At 40.7% G+C, this 18358-nt stretch overlaps 1 protein-coding gene across 22 annotated transcripts in view; it reads right to left on the bottom strand.

Moving 5' to 3' along the window:
• The window catches only part of NFASC (neurofascin), a 173662-nt gene that overhangs the window by 109464 nt on the left and 45840 nt on the right, over window positions 1-18358 (bottom strand). For all 22 annotated transcript variants that reach the window (XR_013987644.1, XM_081009970.1, XM_081009974.1 and 19 more), the window contains one exon: window positions 10903-10970. The gene's annotated coding sequence lies outside the window, so the exon portion shown is untranslated. The remainder of the gene's footprint in view (window positions 1-10902; window positions 10971-18358) is intronic.

The raw sequence follows: 18358 nt of genomic DNA on the forward strand, positions 1-18358 counted from the left end.
GATCCACTAGCAGAAGGACTTTCGGCTGTGAGAAGGAACTTCCCCTCACTCTCGTCTCCTCATGCACCCCCTAAATCTGTTCTCAGATCACACCATTGGCCCATTCAGTTCAGCATTTGCCCATGCTGGCTGGCAGCAGCTCTCCAGGTTTTCAGCAGGAACCTTCCACAGTCTTACCTGGAGATGCTAGTGGTTGAACCTGACTCAGGTACAGGATCTGTTCTGTAGAGCTTCTCAGGTTCAGTCCCTGGCAGCTCCAGGTAGGGCTAGGAAAGATCCCATGTATGAAACTCTGGAGAGTGCAGACAATACTGAGCTAGATAGACCAATGGTCCGACTCAGTATGAGGCAGCTCCCAATGTTCCTGTGATTATTTGCATACAGAGCATGTTTTCTACCACTGAACTATGTCTCTTCCCAAAGGGATCAAACACTATGTAGTTACTATTGCTTGACTTTGATTTTAAGACTTAGATATTTTTTGTATTACAATTTTATAACCCTTCCCACTATCTGTATGCCCTGAGGCACTAAGTCACCAAAGAACAGCTCAAAATTGGAATGTGTTGTTTATCACCAATATTTTCTGTTTAGAGAGTCCAGACATCCCCAGACTGAGTACTCCATCCTTTTTCCTTTTGTGTATATAACATATTGCATCTCCGCACACTTTAAGGCACACAGTTTATATTTAGCTTTAAATTAATTCATTTCCGGTATCTGTGTGAATAACTACTCTGCTATGTAAATGAGAATCTAAAAGTAAACTTCATCCAAGTACTAATTATAGTCACAATGAAAAATCACACAGTACTAAACTGCACCAATGTACAAAAATAGCCACAATTATCATGCTTTTAACAAACAGGAAGAATATGTGGCTTTTAAAATGCAGATGGTAAAATTGGGAAGCCCAGTTGATTTCCTAATTATCTCTTTATGCAGAGCTTTCACTTGTCACATAGTAGCCAACTAAATAAAGGCGTGATTTTGATCACCATTAATATAGGCCATAATAGGCCATAAACTATGGTTAGGAAAATTAGAGCTGGATGCTGGTTTATGCAGCTCAATCACTCTATACGTACTTCCTTCCTAGATGGGAGAAAGAAACTACAGAGCAGCTGACTTAGCATTATATGCAAACCAGCACATGGTTTGTTTCTTTCCAAACAAATCATGACCAGAAACCAAGGGCTGTTCTTGGCTTCCTTCTTGTGGTTTGTTTGGAGAGAAACAAACCATAAGTGATGTTTTGCCTGTAATTCTTTGCCTTATGGTTTTTGTCTCTGCTCTGGAAGAAGGGAAGGGATTGTTCACATATAGGCTGATTCTTCTATCTATGGTTATTGGGAACATGGTCATTGGGATTTTTAATTACCAAAGTTGTGGGAGAGCATTGCTGTTCTTTATTATCACCACAGTGGGGCAGACATAGTAAATACTGGCTCAAGTTCAACCTTGAAAATTATAGAAAAGGAGTAGCTAAGAAGTCTAGAGAACATTTATAAAAGTGAAAAAAGCACCAATGAAAAGCACAGAGGCGAAGATAAGAAGTGAGAGAGAAAATAATATTTCCTTGGCAAAATTAAAGAGATGAAATATCCCAGAACAGAGAACTGTTTTTAATCAGCCTTTCAGGAGTATCAGAGTACTTTTGGTAGCAATTAAGCATTTAAACTGTATTTACAATTTACAGAATGAACATAAAAATGCCAGTTGCTAATATCCCCAGGAAGACACTTTGTGATTCCTGCTTTATAGCTTTTAATCACATAATTACAAGTGATTCAGTAGTAAACTGTTCCTGTAGAGGTTTCTGCATCACATTTCAAAGAATACAGCAACTTGTTACTGGTTTATACAAGGTGAGGGATCAATTTAAAAGGATGTTAAAAATGTCATTTGTAGGAAGAACATTTTAGGGCCTACTTAGGATTACTTGTCATACAGCTTCCTTTCCTCATACATTTTCCCATAATACATGGCCTGGATTTCCTGGTTTCCATCTTTATAAGGAATCTGTTTTTCACTTTTGGCTGTTGTCATACATTATAAAAACTATCACAAATCCAGAAGACAACTGTAGTGGCTCTGATTCTACATCCTGTTCTGACAGTTCTCCTAATCTGTCCTGAATCACCTCAGTTTTATGACTGACTGGAACAAGCAGGATAACCAGGGTGGTTTCTTTTCCTTTATTTTTAAGTATGTATGAAACACAAAAGCTGGTTTTACTCTCTTACCTCTTTATGCCCTACACCATTCTTGAACATAAATGCCGGCAAAACAACCTTTATTCCAAAAGTCATTTACAGTATCCTCTCCAACCCTTTGGCTCCAAATGAAGGAAGTTCTGTGCCACAGGGAGCCTAACACAATTTATTCCTTTCCATCAGATGTCCTTCTAGCACACCAGTCTCTTGGGATACATTATCAATTAACTGCTCATTAAAATTTCATGCCTCAACCCTCTCCTCCTCCCCCCTCGCTATTTCCCTTCTACCAACACACTGACCAAGCTAAAGGATCTAAAGCCCATCTCAAGGCCCATCTGCAAAATAGAAAGATTCCCAATCAATGACCATTTCACAGAACCTTTGCACACACAGCCCCTGCATCTCCCACTGACAGCTTTTGTTTCCCCTCCTGCAAGGCTCTCCATCTGCCTCTTTGTGGAAGTGCCTCCTACAGTAATCCATATGTTGTAGCTGTCCATCAAAGAACCTGACCAAATGAAGAGGTCAGAGGAAAACCCAGTTCAGGAAGTCACAGGTCAAACAAACAAAGGAAGTCTCATTTCCATTCACTTGCTTTTTGAAAGCGGAGAATATGAGACAATCTCTGCATGTTTGTCTATTACTGGGATTGACTTGGATGACAGAGAGATGCTGCTTCTGTTTAGATTCCTACTGGGATCACGGCAAAAAGGTAAAGGACCTATGGACGGTTAAGTCCAGTCAAAGGTGAATATGGAGTGCTGCTCTCATCTTGCTTTTCAGGATGAGGGAGCTGGCGTTTGTCCACAGACAGCTTTCCAGGTCATGTGGCCAGCATGACTAAAACGCTTCTGGCGCAATGGAACACCGTGACAGAAACAAGAGCACATGGAAACACGTGAGAATGCTGGTGGCACTGTGGTCTAAACCACTGAGCCTCTTGGGCTTGCTGATCGGAAGGTCAGCGGTTCAAATCTGCCTGATGGTGGTAAGCTCCTGTTGTTCTGTCCCAGCTTCTGCCAACCTAGCAGTTCGAAAGTACACCAGTGCAAGTAGATAAGTACGGCTGCGGCAGGAAGACAAACGGCGTTTCCGTGCACTCTGGCACTCATCACAGTGTCTCACTGTGCCAGAAGCAGTTTAGTCATACTGGCCACATGACCCAGAGAGCTGTCTGTGGACAAATGCTAGCTACCTCGGCCTGAAAAACAAGATGAGTGCCACACCCCACAGTCGCCTTTGACTGGACTTAGCCGTCCAGGGGTCCTTTAACTTTTTTACCTTACTGGGATCACTCAAAGGAAAGAATAAATCAGGGATGGAGAGCCTGTGGCCCTCAAATGCTGTTGAACTCAACTGTCAACAGCCCTAAACCAGCATGGCCAATGGTCAGAGATGACGAGAGTTGAAGACCAGAAACATCAGGAAGGCCACAGGTTCTGCATCCCAGCCATAATGTGGTATCTTGAGTATAAACTACCTTCTTTGGATCTCTCATTTATATTAACAAGAATGCTTCATGATAGGTATGATATCTTTGTCATAAATGGACAATACTGAACATAAAATACATTTTATATCAGGTTGTTGTTGTTGTTGTTTGCCATAGTTGCAGAATAAATGACTGACAGCTGAAATCTGAAATTTATTTGATTATTTATTTGTTTAGCTTCAGGATATAATATCCCTCTTTTGTTACTTGCAAACAAGATGAGAGCCATGAACAAAATGTCTTCAGTTTGAAAGCTCTTCTGTTTACCAAGATCCTTATCCTTAGTAAAAACAGCTAATGGTTTTCTGTTAGGGCCTAGATTATATTTATTTTATAAAATTTATGCACCACTTGTTTGCTAAACAAACAACAACAAAACCCCTACTCCAAGCAGTTTTCAAAGAGAATAAAACAATAAAATTATCAATAAAAACCATAAAAAACAATTATTTAAAATATTTTAAAAATCAGCAATACACTAGAAGCAGATTAAAACATATATCAATATTTTTCATATCTGGGTAGGTTTGTCGAAACAAAGATGAAAAGCATCAGAGCCCTAAGGTCACTATTAATTCAGTCAACAATCTAAATCAACACTAGAAAAAGAAGAAGCAGATGGATGAAAACACTCATATTATAGAATTTGAAAATAAAATTATGGAAGAGAAGGAATTTATTTGGGACGGGCATAGTGTGCGTAGGTATCAACGCTGGAGAGCTAAAAAGCTACACAAAAAATCTGAGATACTGTTTGAGCAGTACTATATGTATATATTATATGCTGAGATACCCAGATGTTTATGGACAGACTGTACAACGATATATGGACCTCCTGCATTTGTCATTGTGTGATTGCGTTGATTTAGTCTCATAAAACACTGAATTAAACTCTGTTCTGTTTATTATATAAACAATTAGTTGCAACATATCATGACAGCTTCTCTGGTACAACTCAAACAAACTTCATCAAAAGTTAATTGCACATTCCAGAAGAGTTCAAGAGCCAGAAAGGAAGACAATAATACTTTCATTTAAATGCATAACTAAAAGTTGGGATCTTTTTTTGTTTTTGTCAGACCTTTTCTTTTAACTACTCAACACCCATTAAGGACCATTTTCAAGGGGGAAACATATATTTCTCACAGTCATTGATTCCAATCACCACAGCAATTTTCACAGTACACTGCACCCACCCCTCCTACTCTTTCTCTCCATCTTGCCTGATATGTCACGGATGAATATCCACTGGGAGGATCTTTTGAGTAGTTCACAGCCCTCAGGCTGTATGAATAAAATGCTGGTACTAAAATGGATGTTACAAAAAAGCATTATTATTAGATGGCTGGTTCAAAAACTGCACACAGACCAAACAATGAGATGTAAAAGGAACAAGCTATATATTAGGAAATTTGGAAAGGTGGCATGAGCTGGCCAGTTCCCAAACATCACCATTGAGCATTGCAAACTGACAAAATTATTGTGTGGGTTGTTGTTGTATTTTGTAAAAAAAATACCACCCAGAGACTGTGTGGACAAAATGATTCTTCCCAAGCCATTTCACTCCACCTTTTCAGAATAAGCACATGCCACAGCATATAAAATATAAACCACTTTGTGTTGCTATAGCAAAAGGCCAGAAGAGCAACAGCTGGCGTTGGAGCTCATCGTTCTAGAATCCAACAGTGCTAATAAACCAGTCATAGGCAAACTCAGCCCTCCAGATGTTTTGGGACTACAACTCCCACCATCCCTAGCTAACAGGACCAGTAGTCAGGGATGATGGGAATTGTAGTCCCAAAACATCTGGAGGGCCAAGTTTGCCTATGCTTGTAATAAACACTATAGAGATGGTATGTACAGCAAGAGCCAGTGTGATGCAGTGGTTAGAGTTTTGGACTAAGACTGGGAAGACTCAGTCTCCACTAAGCCCCTGGATCATTATCTCTCATGCCTAGCACACATTTGATGTTGTAATAGTTAGCATGGCCACAATGGCTGGGGCTGATGGGAGTTATAGTCCACAACACCTGGAGGGCTACAGGTTGATGAAGGCTATTGTAGTGTGCTATGAAGCTTCACAATTATAATGATAGCCTCCAACCCAACAAATTATGTTCTTGGCAGCTACTGGGGGCGACAAGGAGATTTGCAATGTGATGTAAGACATCTGTGCAGCAAGTCCTTTTGTCCTCTGGACTAGATTGAGTACATGCAGCAACTGGTAGTGGTTCTAAAGCAAAATCAGATAACCTGTGACCTTCCACATGTTGTTGAACTCCAACTTCCATCAGTCCACCCAGCATGGTCAGCAGTCAGGTAAAAAGCAGATTGGACTATGGGAAGGGATTTCACATTTTGGTCCTTGGAAAATATTTATTTATTTATTAACTGCAACATTCATCTCTCTCTCTCTCTCTCTCTCTCTCTCTCTCTCTCTCCTATCCCATGGGCTTCTCCAACAGTGCTTTCAAATGATGCCGTTCCGTAGAATAAAGAGATTCACCTCACTGCATGAAAAGGAAATCCCCACTATGCTGCCCAAGCTCCCCTTAGCCCTGCAAATAGTCAATGCAAATCAAGGAAGTGAACTGCACAGGAAGATAGAATATACATATGAGGTTGCTAACATGTGTGGAAACACCCTTCATCGCCTCTCCCTAAAGGCAGCAGCATCTGTCATTTTAAAATTAGCCGATTACTAATCTATAAATTCACATTTGGAATCGCTGCAGCAAGGTCTGGGTTTCTCTCTCCCAATCACATGTTATTTGGCTTCCATCTGTTCTACAGTTTCTCTTTCAAGGAAGGCACACAGGGGGCATTGGGATTTTGGTTGCTGATTTTTCACTTCTCCACCATGCAATTTACAAACCAGCGTCCAAGGAACCAGGGCATGGTACTTGCACACATAGAAACACATTTTGTGACACTTGCACATGCAAAACAGCCACAAGTTTTGCCTGCATGTTTCCCAACAGTATCTCAGAATCTTAGAAGACTTTCCCAAATACTACAAAAAGGTAGCAAATGTTGTCCATACTTTGGTGGCCTGTCTGGGCTACTGTAATGCACTGTATGTGGGGTTGTCCTTGAAGACAGTCTAGAAACTGAAGCTAGTGTAGAGTGAAGTGGCTAACCTGCTAATGGGGAAGCCTAATGGTGTCACCGGTTCTGAAAGTACTGCACTGGCTGCCAGTGAGATACAGAGCCAAATTCAAGGAGTTGGTACTAGCATATAAAGACCTAAATGGCTTGGGACCAAAGTACTGCTCCTGGCTGTCACCAATGGAAGCGAAAGCCTTGAAAAAGGTCAATATGGAGGTCAAATGGCCGAAATATTGGGAAATTTTGGAACAAGACGGAGATAGACTGAAATTGCAGAGTTTTGAAAAACTAAAAAACAAAGTGCGAGACTGGCTTCATTATTATCAAATAATGGAGGTATTTAAATTGGACAGGAAAATTGGCTTCCAGGTGGAAAGATCCAAATTAGAAACAGAATTGTTAGAACCCAATACTAAGAATTTGTCAAGAATGTATAACTTGCTGCTGAAATGGAATACTCAAGATGAAACGGTAAAATCGGCTATGATTAAATGGGCACAGGACGTTGGACATAACATTATGTTTGCTGACTGGGAACAGTTATGGACCACAGGTATGAAATTTACGGCATGTAATGCCTTAAGAGAGAATATTATGAAAATGATATACAGGTGGTACATAACCCCAGTCAAGCTTGCGAAAATCTATCACTTGCCCGATAACAAATGTTGGAAATGTAAAGAAATTGAAGGTACATTTTTTCACCTTTGGTGGACGTGCCCAAAGATTAAGGCTTTCTGGGAAATGATATATAATGAATTAAAAAAGGTATTTAAGTATACCTTCCCTAAGAAACCAGAGGCCTTTCTCCTGGGCATAGTGGGCCAAATGGTGTTAAAAAAGGATAGAACTTTCTTTATGTATGCAACAACAGCAGCAAGAATACTCATCGCAAAGTATTGGAAGACACAAGAACTTCCCACGCTGGAGGAATGGCAGATGAAACTTATGGACTATATGGAATTGGCGGAAATGACTGGTAGAATCCGTGACCAGGGAGAAGAGTCGATGGAGGAAGACTGGAAGAAATTCAAAGACTATCTTCAGAAACACTGCAAAATTAAGGAATGTTAGAGTGATGTTGGACTGAAAATAAGTGGTTTCCAGCTGCACAGGTTAAAGTTAAGGATAGATTAAGACTAAAGATTAAGATTAAAGAAGTTTAAAGAAATGGAAATTTGATTTTAAAAGGGAATACTTTAAAGTTACAGGATATTAAGACCAAGGATTAGGTTTAAAAAAGTTGTATATTTTAACATTTTATTAAATTAAAGATTGGGATTAAAAAAGTGGAAAAGAAACTGCTGGATAAATAATGTGGATTGGAATACAAAAGAGGGAGGTATGAGGAAGTCCAGAAAATAAGTAACTTAAAATTGGAAATGGAAAAGAGAGTTTGTTATTAATTGTTTTGTGTTTATATTGTTAAGTTTTGTATTGTTTTTTGTGTGTGTTGTTTTTCTTTTTTGTTTGTTTAAAACCTTAATAAAAAATTATTATAAAAAAAAAAACAAAGTACTGCTCCTGGCAAACCTGATTATCACTGCTTGCAAATGTTTTCTCCAGTCTTAGGTTGAATTCAGGACTATGGGTCAAAGAGCTCAAGCAACCATTGCATGTCCAAGGAGAAAGATGGGCCAACTTTCAGAGTCTTGCTCACTTGCTCTACTGCTTGGTCTGTGAATAGACTGTGTCACCTTAAAGAGCCCATTTAAGTTCCCATGCATTACAAACAAAATTATAAAGCTGATCTCTTTCACTCATGAGGCAATGAACATACAGTGGTACCTCGGGTTACATATGCTTCAGGTTACAGACTCCGCTAACCCAGAAATAGTACCTCGGGTTAAGAACTTTGCTTCACGATGAGAACAGAAATTGTGCTCCGGTGGCGCGGCGGCAGCAGGAGGGCCCATTAGCTAAAGTGGTGCTTCAAGTTAAGAACAGTTTCAGGTTAAGAACGGACCTCCGGAACGAATTAAGTACTTAACCCGAGGTACCACTGTATGAGGAAATGTGTGGTATAAAGGATATGGTATCCTAAGGGATTTCACCCAAGGGTCTGCACATGTCTGACACATTGCATATGGGACAATTTCTATGCCTTTCACAGTTCTTTAGAAATGAAAGTTTCAGCAGATGTAGTTTCTCACATCATAAGGCACCCAGGGCTGGAAGAAGCTGCAAGTGCAGAAATTCTCCCTTTGATACCCCCACCCCCATTAAACCAGAGCCTTGTGCTGTAAGCAATCTGACACGGCCATCTTCTATTTAAATTCTAACTCACAAACAGCTTGAATAATGATTTCCGAATTGCTAATATAGTGCTTCCTCTCGAATCCTGCTTTCTGTACTGCTTGGCTATCCTTCCTGGCTCATCTGCTTAAAGATGCTGAGCACATGGAACCGTAGCTAAGGTTAACATATGCAAACAAAGCACTGTCCTGAAAGGATGCAGATGGAACGCACTGAAGTATCCATTTGGCTGAATCCACCAAAGTAACTGGGCCAGTCTTCTCCTTTCTGCTCATTGTTTGTGATGCTAAATAATGGTGACCAGAGCATGGGTTACATTTCAATTTGTGTCTTGGTGGTGGCAGCAGCAGCAGCAGGAGGAGGAGGAGGAGGGGGAAAGCAAAACCAAGGTTGAATAGCTGTGAACTAATTCAGCCTCTCAGAGGCAGTGGCTCATGTGGCTGTCTGCAACAAATCCCTACAGCCAAAGATGCTCAGAGGCGGCAGAGGACAGAATCGCACAAAGCCCCCTAACCTTTCTCTGCATCCAATTAGAAATCAGAAAGATTAGAAAGCTGGCTGCACGGATCGTGCAGCATGTCAAGAAGAGACTGATGAAGGATAAGGATATTTAAGGACATGAACTGTCCTCATTTATTAAACCCAGAAGAAAAACCCACAATTTGTAATCAATGTGGGGGAGGGAGGGGGAAAATATTCTGCTGAGCCACCTCATGCTTACTGCCCTTGAAATTCAAAGCATGAAACATCTCCTTCTGCCAAGTCTACTCCAGCGTTGGAAGGAACTTTCAGAATTGGGAACAGTGTTGAATAAGAACACAAGAAAAGCCATGCTTCATCAGTCCAAAGGCTGATCTAGTCCAGTATTCTGTTCTCATAGTGTCCAAACAGATGACCACTAGTAGGACATTAGTACAACACCTTCTCTCCTACTAGGATGTATTTCCAGCAACTGGCAGTCAGTGGCATGATGCATTTGACACTGCAAGTAGTGCATAGTTATCGTGACTAGTATCCATTATAGCTGTTAAGTTGGCAGCCACCACTGCATCTTACAGTATCAAATTTCATAGTTCATGCACTGTGTGAAGAAGTACTTCCATTTGGCTGCTCTTGAATCTCCCACCATTCAGCATCAATGAAGGACTCACTGATGCTTCTAATATTCTGAGAGAGAGAGGAAAAAAAAATTTCTTTGCCCACCTGCTCCACATCACCCACAATCTTATATACTTCTGTCATGTTCCACATATTCCCATTCAGTTATTGAATATTATGAACTTTTCTCATTGCTGATTATCATGCAATCATCATGAGGATAGTATCCACTATTTTCCAAGTCTTCTGATGCATATAAGATTTACAAAGCTAGTCAGATTAGAGAGATCAAGGTTTAATTTTCTGATCCATTCCCCTCACAGAGAAATAAAGCTGTTTGCACTTCTCTGGCTTATAGCAGTGTTCTGAGAATAAATTCATCAAAGTTATAACCTGTGAAACAGGCATTAGATTAATTTGACACCTTAAAATGTTACACAGGCAGCGCTGGCTCTTCCAAACATATGAGCTAACATAAGCTGGCATCAGGGATGAACAAACAAAAGTTATGATGCAGAGGTTCAACTTAAATAAGCAGGAGGTCTCCTCTAGGTCCAATGCCACCTTCTCCAACCTGGTGGCTTTTAGATATTGTTGGATTACAACTCCCATCATCCCTTACTATTGGCTATGCCTCTGGAGATGGCTTGTCTAATGGTTCTAACACACCACAGGCCTTGTAGGGAGGGGGAATTCTCAGAATTATCTTAATAAAGTAGAATGTCTTACCTTAATACTGTGGTTCCGGGTGTTTGTTTAAATACTCTTGTCTTAGTCCCGGGTTAATACTGAACAGTCTATAGAACAAGAAAGAAATAAGAAAACTGAATACCCAGCTTGTAAACTGATAACAAACAAACTCTCATTCTGTCCATGAATGAAATAAGACAACGATCCACCACATCCACTGCCATACCTGCAGATGTAAAGGATGTAAAGATGTAAAGTATTGCTGACAATGTATTCCAAAACTCTGGCTAATCCCACTCAGTGATTTCATGTATATGTTAAACAGCATGCAGGATAAAATCAAACCCTAAGGAACCCCACATTGAAGGCTCCAAAGTGCCGAAGAGCAGTCCCCAAGCATCACTCACTAGAAATGACCTTCCAAGTAAGACTGGAACCACCGCAAAGCAGTGCCACCTGACTTGGACAACCACTCCAGAATGATACCGTGGTCAATGGTATCAAAAGCCATTGAGAAGTCAAGAAGAATTAACAAAGACATATTTCTCCTGTCTCTCTCCTGAGAAAATACAGGGCAACCAAAGCAGTTTCTCTGCAAAAACTAGGCCTAAACCCAAATTGAAATGTATCCAGAAAATCAGTTTCCTCCAAGAGCACCTGGATCTGGTCTTCAACCACCTGCTCAAGAACCTTGCCCAAGAAGAGTTGATTGGCCCTTAAGGTCTTCTCTTGGTGGTCACAAAGCCTCTGAGCTCCCTCACTTCTCACTTCCTTTTTGGTCATGAGGCGGTGAGGATGGTTACTTTGTTCTCCCTTGAAAGAGTGCATAGAACAGAAAGAGGAAATTGGAAGAATGACACCCTTTCCTACTTTGTCTTTCAGCTCTATGTGCTTCAATGGTCAAATTAATTCTACTAGATTTGACTTTTACACAGATCCCTTGGAAAAGGGAAGTGTGCATGCATGTGCTTTCTTTCTTTCTGTCTGTCTGTCTCTAAGGAAGAAGAGCTGATCAGGGTTGAGGTGCAGGGAAGAGATAAGTGATGAAAGGAGTAGCAACGACAGCACTCATTCAAAAATGAAGATGTGCCTAGGGGCCTAAATGTGTTGGCAACCTGTTATCTAAATCATGCAAAATGCCCAGTACAGTGGTACCTAGGGTTAAGTACCTAATTCTTTCCAGAGGTCCATACTTAACCTGAAACTGTTCTTAACCTGAAGCACCACTTTTAGCTAATGGGGCCTCCTGCTGCCGCTGCGCTGCTGGAGCACGATTTCTGTTCTCATCCTGAAGCAAAGTTCTTAACCTGAAGCACTATTTCTGGATTAGCGGGGTCTGTAACCTGAAGCGTATGTAACCTGAAGCGTATGTAACCCGAGGTGCCACTGTAGTAATGAACCCGCGTAGCTTTCTTGTGAGGATCAGTTATATGGCTATTTAATAAAACAAAGGTAAGAAGGAACCAACTTATAGGGGCCACCTTGTATCTACAATACTTATAGCAAGAAGCCTCCTGCCTAAGACCCTTCCGGTCTGAGTGTGAACTTTTTCCTCACTCAGCAGCTCTAGGGAGATTAATAATAATAATAAAATAGTCCCAAGTAATGCAAATTCTCATTTCCACTTCTATGAGGGGATTCATTGTCACTGCCTGTGTGAACTATTAGCTGTCAACTTTAATAATTATTAATTTATACATGCTAGCCACTTCATTTGACATCTGTGAGGGAAGCAATTCCATACAACAGCAAAGCCTTTAACCTGTGACTACACAATGCAAATGTCTCCTTTAGGCAGATTTGGTTTCACATATATACACAGCAACATTTTGTTTCTAAAATCGTTATAGGATTGAATTCTTTGGAGTCCTCATAATTTCTCATTTTGTGTCTGAATAATTAACTACAGGCAGGATCTCATATAACTTTTTTTTTGCTATCCAATAAAAGCTGACTAAATTCACATATTTTAGCTCAGTATATCAGCACAGTTTTATTAAAATAACATAAAAAACAATGGAAGAAGTAACAGTCTAGACACATACGGTTAAACATTGTTAAACACTTAAGCCATTCTTTACAAAACTGATTTCCATGTTCTAGCAATGCACAAAACTAAAATGCACATAAAATACCCATGTGGAGTGTTAGGGGAAGGGTAGTACCTCTGGTGTGGGATATATTGTGCTCCTTTGGTCCCCACCCTGCACTTAGCTCTCACCTGTAGCTCCTACAAGCTGCCAGCAGGCAACAGCAGCCACATCCTAGAAACGGGTTCAACTGGCCGGCTAAACCAGGTAAAGGTAGCTGATGGGTCTCAGATCCTCAGTGAGTTAGGGGTGTCCCTCCATGTGAAGGTAGGCTCTGACAGATTGAGCAGATGAGACCAATAGTTGGTCCAATGGTCAAGAACGTGGTGACTGCACATGCTGTATAGCAGCCTTTCTCAACCTGTGAGTCCCCAGATGTTGTTGAACTACAACTCCCATCACCCCGAGTTAGCAAGGCCAGAGCTCAGGGATGATGGGAGCTGTAGTCCAACAACATCTGGGGACCCACAGGTTGAGAACCACTGCTGTAGAGGGAAGTGAGGGGCAAATGGGGCTCATCAGCGTGGAAAGGTAGCCCATCTAGTAGGAAAACTTTGATCCTAAACCTCCACTGCCTTGCAGCTATCCTCATTCATGAGAAAGGCTTCAGGAGTAAATCCCAAGGAAAAGCATGTGCCCACTGCTTTGCTGCACATCTTCAGGAGAAGAAAAGGCTAATGAGTAAACCCTACAAAAACCCAGACTGGAGTTTCTAAGACAGTTGGATGGCACTTTTTACAGCTCCTGGTAACTCCTGGAGTCAAGCTGGTGCCAAATGTATTGCTCTGCTTTCCTTTGGACCACATTAGTGAGGTCGAGAGAAGGGTCTGGGCATCCAAGGATGCTCCATTATCTCAAGCTAGGGTAGAATATGCTTACACCCCTCAGCTAAAGATAGAAATGAGAAAATACAAGGTCAACAACTCTAATCTCAATATGTTTTCAGGCTGCAAGTCCCACAGACTGCACTGGAAGCAAGTTTTACTATGTAGATAGTGGGTTGTCCTAAACATTCCTAAATTATTCTGAGTCAGAAATGATGTCCTATCCAAGAAAATAAACAAATTCTGGGAAAGAGAAAAACAAGCAAACAGCATACTCATATTTTTTTTGAGCCTTAGGCAATAACAACGTCTGTTTCTTATGTCAATTTAGACTTGCAAAGCTTGGCTATATCTCAGTTCCAAAGCAGAGATGAGGCCTTGCCAATAGATGGGAGTTTGAAATTAAAGACTTTCAGCCCTTGCATGACCAGCTTTGTGAAGACCCCCTAGGTATAACTATATTCTGTGAAATCTGTCTCTCTTCAGATTTCAGTGTCAGAAGTTTCCCAAGCAGCAGATCTAGTAAATTTACAGCATTAACAGTGTAAAAATACAGTTGTCATACCTCAAGCAATACTGCTCTTCCACCAATTTTTCAGAAATGCAAAACAGTTTGTGTGAATAATAATCTATACTTAAAAATAAGGAAGTCTTTTCACAGAAGAGTAAAGTCACTGCAATGATTACATGGCAGTATGGTTACAAATGTCTGCTCATTCACTCCAGGAAGCTGTACTTATTTCAGGAAAAAAGCTAAGTATTTGAGTCTAGTCCAGAGGTACTATAGAATCCTAGCCAAGTTCAATATGGTTATTAAAGTTCTCTAGACATGTCTCAGTGCCACCCAGCACTGTGCACCCTTTTGAACAGGAAGATTAAATACACATTTAAGTTGCCCTCCTCTTCCCGATGTCCATTTTCCCAAAGCACATCTGGTTTCCATGTGCTGCAAAAATGCCTTTGACATTTCTTTTAAAACCCCAGGCCCTTCAAACAGCTGTGACAGACTAAAGGAGCACTGAATCTGACATTCTATCCTTCAGCTATCTGACGTGCAACCTTTAGATAACATTGCAAAGCGCAAACGTGGGTGTGGGGGGAATGAAACAATTAAGCGAAAACTCAGGGAGACAGGCAGAAGTGGTGAGAAAGCTACAAGAACTGGATCATCTACCTGGTTATTTTAAGAGCACAAGACTGCCTAGCAGCCTAATGCCCATTCCAGTTCCCCCTGCTTTTCTTCTCAGGACTGCCTTCAGATGTCACATGGGGGAGAAACACTAAAATAATCTCTGAACTTCTAGTAAGCAGGTCCATTTGTCCATCCTATTGGTTCAAACACCTTCTAAACTGTGAGGTACCACTGTGATGGCATGCCCCCTCACTCCCAAAGGCAATACACTAATACAGTGGTACCTTGAGTTACAAATGCCTCAGGTTACAAATGCTTCAGGTTACAAACTCCGCTAACCTGAAAGAGTTACCTCGAGCTGAGAACTCTGCTCCAGGATGAGAACATAAATCGTGTGCCAGCGGCGCAATGGCAGCAAGAGGCCCCATTAGCGAAAGCATGCCTCTAGTTAAGAACAGTTTCAGATTAAGAACGGACCTCCGGAACGAATTAAGTTTGTAACTAGAGGTAGCACTGTACATCAAAACAAGAAAATGGAGAAGCAGCCTGTGCTAAGGTATATGCTGCCTAGTCCCTTCATGATTCAACATATTGTGAAGGCCACTTTGGTTTAACCCATAGCCAACCATACTTTCCCCTTCCTTCAATATTCAAAAACCAACATAGACCCAGTGGCATCACTGTTTGGACCTTTGTTTCTGTAAATGCCACTTCTTCTGATTAGCTTCAGTCTTCTAATAAACTTACTGCTAGTGTACAGAAAACTCTATGATTCTGGACTAGGGTATCTTAGAAATCACATGTGCCCCTGCATCCCACCCTGGACTCTGAGATCTGTGAATGAAAATCTGTTCATGGTACCACATGTCCCCGTGGTAAAGGATGCTGTGATTCGAACAAACCAGTTCTCTGGAATCCTCTTCCCTTAAAAGTGTAGAAAGTCCCAACATTTCCAACATTTGTTGAAAACTTTTCTTTCCAGCCAAGGTAGTCTATTTTATTTCTCTAATTCTAAATTCTTGTTTTTTATGATTTAATACAATGTTATGTTCTCTATTGTGTTAAATATCTATCTCCATAAACCACTTGGGGATTCTCTGAATGCTGAGTGGTTTATAAATCCTAAAATAAGAAAAATAAAAAATAGTATTTTCTGTTAACACTTTTTCACTTTTAACTGCTATCTTCTGAAATCTCATATAATCAGGTTCATCAGCTTCAGTATACAGTAGTACCTCGGGTTACAGACACTTCAGGTTACAGATTCCGCTAACCCAGAAATATTACCTCGGGTTAAGAACTTTGCTTCAGGATGAGAACAGAAATCGTGCTCCGGCGGCATCAGGAGGCCCCATGAGCTAAAGTGGTACCTCAGGTTAAGAACAGTTTCACGTTAAGAACAGACCTCCAGAACGAATTTCCGGTAAGTTCTTAACCCGAGGTACCACTGTATCATCAAATAGTTTCTTTGGGATTGGATATACAACACTTTTTCATTTAGAGTTGCTTTCCTGAAATACACGTCCCCCTCCACAAATAAAATGCACATTCTTGTAAGCATTTCTTGAACCAAAGCTGCTCTGCAAAATTTGAAAAGATATGTGATCTATCTGCATTCTGATCCGCGTCCAGGACTGGTGAATTGGGTTAGTTCAGTTTGAGATACAGCCCAAACCAATTTCTCTTCCATCCCTAGTATGCTCATCTGATGGTGAAACCAACTTCAAGCATATACTATTTGGGACATTAAAACAATTGTCTTTTGATATAGACATGTGCTGTTCCACAATCTCCGTCCCTCCCATCTTGCTTGAGAGTGACACTGTTTACACTCCCTCCTCAAATATATTTAAATAGTAGCATGAACAGAATGAACCATTGAGCTCACAGGGCGGGGACATACACACACTGGACTGTTTGTTTACTTGAATGTTTAATTCATGGATGTTTGTGGTGCTTCATTCTTTAAAAATTGTGAAACAATTTTGCAAAGATTCAGGTTGGTGACTTAGCAGATCTCTCTCATAATAATGTGTGTGTGTTAACATTTGTGATTTAAAGGTGGACTCTTGATCCAAAGTTATGGTAAGAAAGACCTACTCACTCAGATGCTTCTGAACACTAAGAATGTAGAGCATAAACTCTGGTCTTTCAGTTTATGCATACCACTCCTCTCACAGTTTCCTTTACCAAGTCTCAATTTCAACATTATTTACACCATACACAGACTTCTGGGAAGAGAAATACATACCAGCATCCCTTATCTATTCCATTTTCTCCTAATATCATTCCTTACTTAGCATCATAAAACAGTTAATCTTCCTCACTGCCAAATAGCAGGTTGTTTTCTTCAAAGTCTCTGACTTTTGGGAACTGAATATTTTCTCACTATTTATTTGCATCCTGGTAACACAGAAAGGGTTTTCAACACATCCCATCCCACCCCATCTGGTTTTTGAATCCCATCCAACCAGTTTAATTACTGTTAATTGGCTCAAGCGATTGGCATTAGCTTAACAAAGTAGGCACAAGTGGCTTTTCTCTCCTGTGGGATCAAACGACTGTAGTGTTGAACTATATATCTTGCCACAACATATAAATACAGGGATAAGTTTACTGGATGGATTTCAGGCCCATTGATCTCTGTATCTTCTCTCTGATGGTAGAAAATGCTTCAGAGAAGGCCCAGCAGATCAACCAAAGATGGCACTCTCATGTTTTGCCCAGCAACCATGAGTGTTTAATATGCTTTTCAAGGTACCTGAAAAAAGGGAGAGGCCAAAAACTGAGATGGTTTTCTTAGAAGAGCCAAGTATTTCAACATACAAAAGAGTAAAAAAAAATATTCATTGCTATGCATAGATTCTCTCATTTAAATGTTGCCTTGCAATCTGAGGAGAACATTTGGTGGCAAGGCAGCTCCCGGGTCCACTCAGCACATCTGCCATCATTATCATCAAGTATGACAAATGCTTCAGAGAAATTCTGTGGCACGTATAAGTGTGAAAATGGTAGCAAAAACAACTGGCTTGTGCAGCAAAAGGGGACACAGTGGGGGGTGCTGGCTGGAAACAATAATCAAGTCTCACCAACACAGTTCCTGCAGGCACCAGCATGCCCACCAGTTCCTCCTATGGCACTCACAAAATGTCTCAGTACATATCTCCTTAAGAATCTAACACATGAATGATTGTTTGCTCTTCCTGTTCAGTTCCAGTTTGCACTGGCTCAGCCTCTCCTGTATTAATCAAAAACACTTCCTTAAACATGCCCACATGTAATTGGATACCAGGACTAGACATCCACCCTCCCATCCATTCTGAAGAGATGCAAAGAGCTTCTATTTGTGAGGAAGCACAATGATGGCTGATATAGCTGTGTTTCCTCCCATTGGTGGTGGTGGGTGATAAGATGCCCATGCCATTGTGAGGCCCTGACTCTTTTCCTGT

The sequence above is a fragment of the Podarcis pityusensis genome (genome assembly GCF_964106645.2).
Source record: "Podarcis pityusensis genome assembly, chromosome: 6".
Classification (NCBI taxonomy): domain Eukaryota; kingdom Metazoa; phylum Chordata; class Lepidosauria; order Squamata; family Lacertidae; genus Podarcis; species Podarcis pityusensis.